Below are 6,690 nucleotides of genomic sequence, written 5' to 3' on the forward strand. Positions count from 1 at the left end.
TACATTTAAATAAAAAATGAGAAATGGCTTCAGACTATGGGAAGTATTACACTGGGAAATTTTCTGACATTCAATAATTTAAATGTATTTTATCTAATATAGCAACTGCCTCTTGGGTGTTAGGCAAAGAAACAGATGTGATGCCTCCTGTAAATCACAAGAAAATTTTCCCGTGCAAGATGATTGACCTGAAGCCTGAAGGCAATTTTATGACTGGGAAATATAATAGCCTATGTGCTCTAAAGAGTATTTGCATAACTTAACTTATGTAAAGAAATTCTGATTCGTATATGCCTCTGGGTTACAAATACATGACAAATAAGTAATTGAATATTATAAAAAACAATATTCAAATAACACTCTTGTCAGTCATTGATATGGGAATTGCTACTCATGATTGATAATAGTGTATACTCTTTGTTGATTATTATTTAGAAAAGTATTTTATTCTACAGGCTTCAGTTGTAGTCCTAAAAAGTGATAACAACATCTCACAATATCTGTATGGAAAAGCCTCTACAAATATAATAGCTTGAATCAATGACATCAGAGAAAACAAAAACTTCTTCTTTAAAAAACTGCAAGTTCCTAATGACACAGGTTGTAAAATAAAATCACTATAGACCTGCTTCAGATTGAATATATTAACTTCTTAAAGTATACCAGGAAAAAGCAGTCATTGTCTCTATCATCTGGACCCAGTAAATTGTTTTTCCAAATAATTTTTAGAAGCAAAAGTAAAGTGGTAACAAAAAAGAAACTTATTAGAAAAAACTCAACCTTTTTTCATGTTGAGATAATTGTAGATTTATTTGAAGATGTAAGAAATTATAGAGAAGTCCTATGGACTCTTTTCCAATTTTCCCCAGTGATAACACTTTCAAAATGATAATAGAACACCACAAACAAGATATTAACATTGATAGAAGCAGGACACAGAAATTTTCCAGCACCACAAAAAATCCCCTTGTTGCCTTTCTACAGCCACACCACTTCCCTTCAGCTCCAACCCCATCCTTAATTCCTGTCATCCATTTCTTATTTGTTTTCTCTAATTTTCCATTTCAATGATGTTATAGCAATGGCATAATAGAGTGTGTAACCTTTTGGTATTGGGTTTTTTAAGCATAAATTTATGGAAATTCATCCAGGTCATTCATGTATCAATAGTTTATTCCTTGTTATTGCTTGGTAGTGTTCCATAATATGAATGTCCCACAGTTTGTTTAGCCAATCACTTATTGAGGACATCTATGTTGTTTCCGTGTTAGGGCTATTATAAATAAAGGTAACATTAACATTTATGTGTATAAGTTTTTTTGTTTTGTTTTGGTGTGTGTAAACATAAGTTTCATTTCTCTGGAATAAAAACCAAGGTGTAAAATTGATGGCCTCTATGCAAACTGAATATTTTGATTTTTAAGAAACTTTCAAAATATTTTCAAGAGCAGCCATATCATTTTACATTCCCATCAACAATGCATGAGTAATTTAGTTTCCCTAGATCCTCACAAACATTTGCTATGGTCACCATTTCGGCCATTCTGATGGTGTACGGTGACATCTTATTGTGCTTTTGATTTATGTTTCCCTTGAGGCTAATGACGTTGAATATCTTTTCACATGCTATTTGACATATGTGTAATTTTTTTCCAGAAAAATACCTTTCCATGACTTTTGTTTTTTTCTATTTTGTTGGTTTTTTTCAACTATTTTGAAAGCTCTTTGTGTATTTAAGGCATATGTATACATTAATCATTTGGTGGATGTGTGGTTTGCAAATTACAGAGTTAGCTTTTCTTTTCATCCTCTTTTAAGCAAAAGTTTATAACCTAAATGATTACCAATTTACAGGGTTTTTCTTTTAAAGATCATACTTTTTGGTATCAAGAACTTTCTGTCTAGCTCTCTATGAAAATATTTTGTCCTATGTTTTTTCCAAGAGTTTCATAGTTTTAGCTTTGCCATCTAAAACCATGATACATTTTGAGTTCATTTTCGTGTAAGATATGAGAATCAAGTTGAGATTCATATTTTGCAAATAAATGTCCATTTTGTCCAGCATCAATGGTTGACAAGGCAGTCTCTTCTTTCCTGAATTGCTTTCCCATCTTTATCTAAAGTTAGCTGGGCAAGAGTTCTGGTTTTTGCTCAGACATATAAAGAACTTGGAATTTGTCACTTTTTTCGTGTGGCAAAATAAACAACAAAAAAAGCCCGAAAATACTGAACACCAGTGACTTTTCTTAGACTTCTCAGAGAAATGAAATGTCAGGGAACCACTACTGAAATCTGGAGAGAAAGGCAAATCCAGAGAGTCACAGCCAAGATTTACTCATCTAGGGTAGAAGCTACTAGAGCTATAAACTGGTAGTAACACTTACATGGCAATTTTGATGAATTACTGGAGGCTGAGACATGGATTATTTTGAGAAACTACTGTAAGTTACAATTTCTTTTACCTCCAGGACCCCACCAGGTACTTACAGTGAAGATCCCCAAAGAGATTCGCTTGCGGTATTGAAGGTAGAGGGAAGAGCAATCACTTTGAAATATCTCCAGTTCATTGTCCATAAGAAAGGACCACTCTTCAGAGAAAATGACTTTACCAGAGTCCTGTCTGAACTGAGGAAGGACATTCTTCCCACTCTGTCCTCCTCCAGGCTTACTGTCTTACTTCAGAGGCAGAGAGACACTGTACCACCAGAAAAACACTTTGGAAGGTTACAGTCCAGATACAAAAACCCACTAGAAGATAGATTTAATCCCAAGATTACAGAACACTTCCTCTGCCCCATACCTGATGGCCATACCAAGAGGTTTCCAGTATAATAACCATGGATTATAAGTGAAAATGCTGCAAGACTCAGACTTTCTCTAAGCAGGAATATTTAGGAAAACCTAAAGTCAAAAAGGGAGACAAAAACAAAGACAACAGAGAAATTTGAAATTTCTGGCACCTATATCTACAGAGAACATTAAATACAGTGCAAATTCAAGCTAGATTAACATAAAACCTCAGATTAAATGACTATTTACACCATTTCCTTTAACCCAAAATTTCATGTCTGGCTTTCAAGAAAATTACAGGCATGCAAAAAAGTAAGAAAAAATTACAGTGCAAAAAATAAAAAGCAAATATCATAAGTAAACCATACATGACACAAATTTTGGAATTATCAGACAGGGAATTTAAAAGAGTTATGATTAATATGTTAAAGGCACTATAGGAAAAAGTAGGCAACATGCAAGAACAGACTAATAAAGTAAACAGAGAAATAGAAACTCTAAGCAAAAGCCAAAGGAGAATCTAGAAAAAAAAAATTAAGATGAATGAAAATTTCCTTTGTTGGGCATATCAGTAGACTGAACATGGCTAAAGAAAGGATAAGTAAACTTGAATGTCTATAGAAACCTCTCAAACTGAAATCCAAGAGTCAAATTAAAAATATAAGCAGGGGCACTTGGGTGGCTCAGTCAGGTGAGCCTCTGACTCTTGGTTTCCACTCAGGTCATGGTCTCATGGTTTGTAAGTTTAAGCTCCACCTTAGGCTCTGCACTGTCACTGGGGGATTCTCTCTCTCTCCCTTTCCCTCTGCCCCTCCCCTGTTTGCACACATTCTCTCAAAATAAATAAATAAACTTAAAAATATATAAAATAAAATAAAAGCAAACAAAGATATAGATACCAGAGCATCCAAGATTGTGCATGATTTCAAGATGTATATATATATACATATATATATATATAAATGTATATATATATAAATGTGTATATATATACACATTTTACACATTAATGTGTATACACATTATACACATTTTATATATATATATATATAAATGTGTGTATATATATATAAATGTGTGTATATATATATAAATGTGTATATATATATATATAAAAATGTGTATATATATAAATAAATGTATATAAATATAAATATATAAATAAAAGTATATAAATAAATATATATATAAATATATATAAAATTGGAATACTGCAAGAGAAGAAAGAACAGAGGTGAAGAAATATTTGAAGTAATAATGGCCAAGAATTTTCTAAATTAAAGAAGACACCAAAACTACAGACATAGGAAGCTAATATAAACCAAAGCAGGATAACAACAACAACAACAACAACAACAACAACAACAAATCTATACCTAAGAATTTTGTATTCAAATTTTAAAAAACAAAAACAGAAAATCTTGAAAGAAGACAGAGGGCAAGATATATCTTATCTATAGGGGATCAATGAAAAGAATTACAATGGACTCTTAATTAGAAACCATACAAGCAAGAAGAGAGTCGAAAGAAATAGTTGAAGTGTTGAAAAAAAAAATCTCACCAAACTAGCATTCTAAATCTTGTGAAATTATCCTTCAAAAGTGAAGGAGAAATACAAACTTTCTCAAACAAAGAAATGCTGAGAGAATTCATTCTCAGCAGATCTGTTCTGAGAAAAATGTCAAAGTTCTTCAGGAAGTTACAAAATGATTTTGTTCAAAAAATTTAATCCAGGGCGCCTGGGTGGCTCAGTTGGTTGAGCGTCCAACTTCAGCTCAGTTCATGATTTGTGTGGGTTTGAGCCTCTTGTCAGGCTTTGTGCTTACAGCTCAAAGCCTGGAGGCTGCTTCGGATTCTGTGTCTCCCTCTCTCTCTCCCCTCCCTCTCTCATGCTCTGTATCTCTCTGTTTCTCAAAAATAATAAAACAAAATAAAATGTTAAGAATTTTAATCTACATAAAGAAAAGGATATTGTCAAAGGAATAAATAAAGGAAGTCTGGAGATACAGAATAGAATGCAGAATGTTGTAAAACAATCCGACTGTATTGTCAATGTATGGAACAGCCTTATTGAATGGGGTGGGTGGAAAAGTTGCTGACATAAATAACAACTGAAAAGCAGAGGAGTTTGTAAGACTAAAAGCAAAGGAAACTACACAAACAATATAGTTGATGAAGTTGTTACCCATATTTTGATACTTCTATACCTATATCCTGTAAAGAAACAATTATGTGAATGGATGGCAGGTGGTGGAGGCCATGTTCCTCACTGCTGCAGTAAAAGGTTACAAATAAGCAAGGGTGAGAGTCTACAACCTTCCATGGGGTAATTAAATCAAGTCTGAGACATCAGTATGAATACATGTTTAGCTTAATATAGATACAGATGGTTACATATAGAACTACTGATACATATGTGTATATACACGGGTTATATACACACATGCACTTTCTTACTACATCAGCTGAGAAGAGCTAGGAACTATGGTACACCAGTAGCAAGAAGCATGCCCAGCACACAATCTTGGTTTCTAATACCACTCTCCAATAAAACCAGTTCCATGGAGGAATGGTTGATTAGGGTAATGGAATAGGAAATATACAGTATGAGTCTGGGGCATCTCAGAGTGCTAGAAATTAAAGAAATGCTCAAAAATAATTTTAAAAATTACGATAGTGGGTTATGTCAAAGGGACATAATGGTCCGCTGAAACAGCTTCCAGTGGCAAAGTTTAGAGCAATTCGAGTGATAAGATAAATGAATCAGTACTGGATTATAACCTAACGTAAAGTAGAAATATCTCAGTCCATACTGTTATAAATGAATGATTGGATAGCTAAATAAGTGTGGTAGAAAAGACAAATTTGTGCAAAAGAATTCTGAGTAATTTATGTAGATGTTCCACCCTCAACAAAGGAGAGCGTCACTCACCGCTCATTAAGTGTGGGCTGCACATGGTGACTTCTTCCTAGATAATATAGTGTGAAAACGGGTACAAAAAGAAAAACTGCACAGTGGAGGAACTCGAGAACCAATTTTTCTGCCAGATGAGCCAGGTTAATATTAACAGTAGTAAATCATATTGACTGTATCTCAATATAATCTGATAAAAAGAGGCATTTTGCCTCTTGATCTCCATCCCCAAAACATATAACTCTTGCGTAATCATGAGCAAAAGATCGTTAAAGTCCAGCTGAGGAACATTCTATAAAATACCTTACCTGTACTTTCGGGGCGCCTGGGTGGCGCAGTCGGTTAAGCGTCCGACTTCAGCCAGGTCACCATCTCGCGGTCTGTGAGTTCGAGCCCCGCGTCGGGCTCTGGGCTGACAGCTCGGAGCCTGGAGCCTGTTTCCGATTCTGTGTCTCCCTCTCTCTCTGCCCCTCCCCTGTTCATGCTCTGTTTCTCTCTGTCCCAAAAAAAAAAAAAACAAAACAAAAAAAAAACAAAAAAACGTTGAAAAAAAAAATACCTTACCTGTACTTTCAAATTTACTAAGGTTGTCGAAAACCACACAAGTCTGGGGGCACCTGGGTGGCTGTCAGTTGAGCATCTGACTTTGGCTCAGGTCTTGATCTTCCAGTTTGAGCTCCAGTATCAGGCTCACTGCTGTTAGCCTCTCAGTGCAGAGCCCTCTTCAGATCCTCTGTTCCCCTTCCTCTGGCCCTCTCCCGCTTGTGCTCTCCCCAAAATAAGTAAATATTTTTAAAAAACATGAAAGTCTGAGAAAACTAACTTAGCCAAGAGAAGTCTTAGGAGACATAATTATTAAATGTAATATGGTATCCTTACTAGGATCCTAGAATAGAAAAAGAACATTAAGTAAAATTAAGAGAATCTGATTAAATCACAAGCTTTATAATCATGTATCATATTGGTTGCTTAATTGTAACAAATGA

The sequence above is a fragment of the Neofelis nebulosa genome, chromosome 3 (assembly GCF_028018385.1).
Source record: "Neofelis nebulosa isolate mNeoNeb1 chromosome 3, mNeoNeb1.pri, whole genome shotgun sequence".
In the NCBI taxonomy this organism is placed as follows: domain Eukaryota; kingdom Metazoa; phylum Chordata; class Mammalia; order Carnivora; family Felidae; genus Neofelis; species Neofelis nebulosa.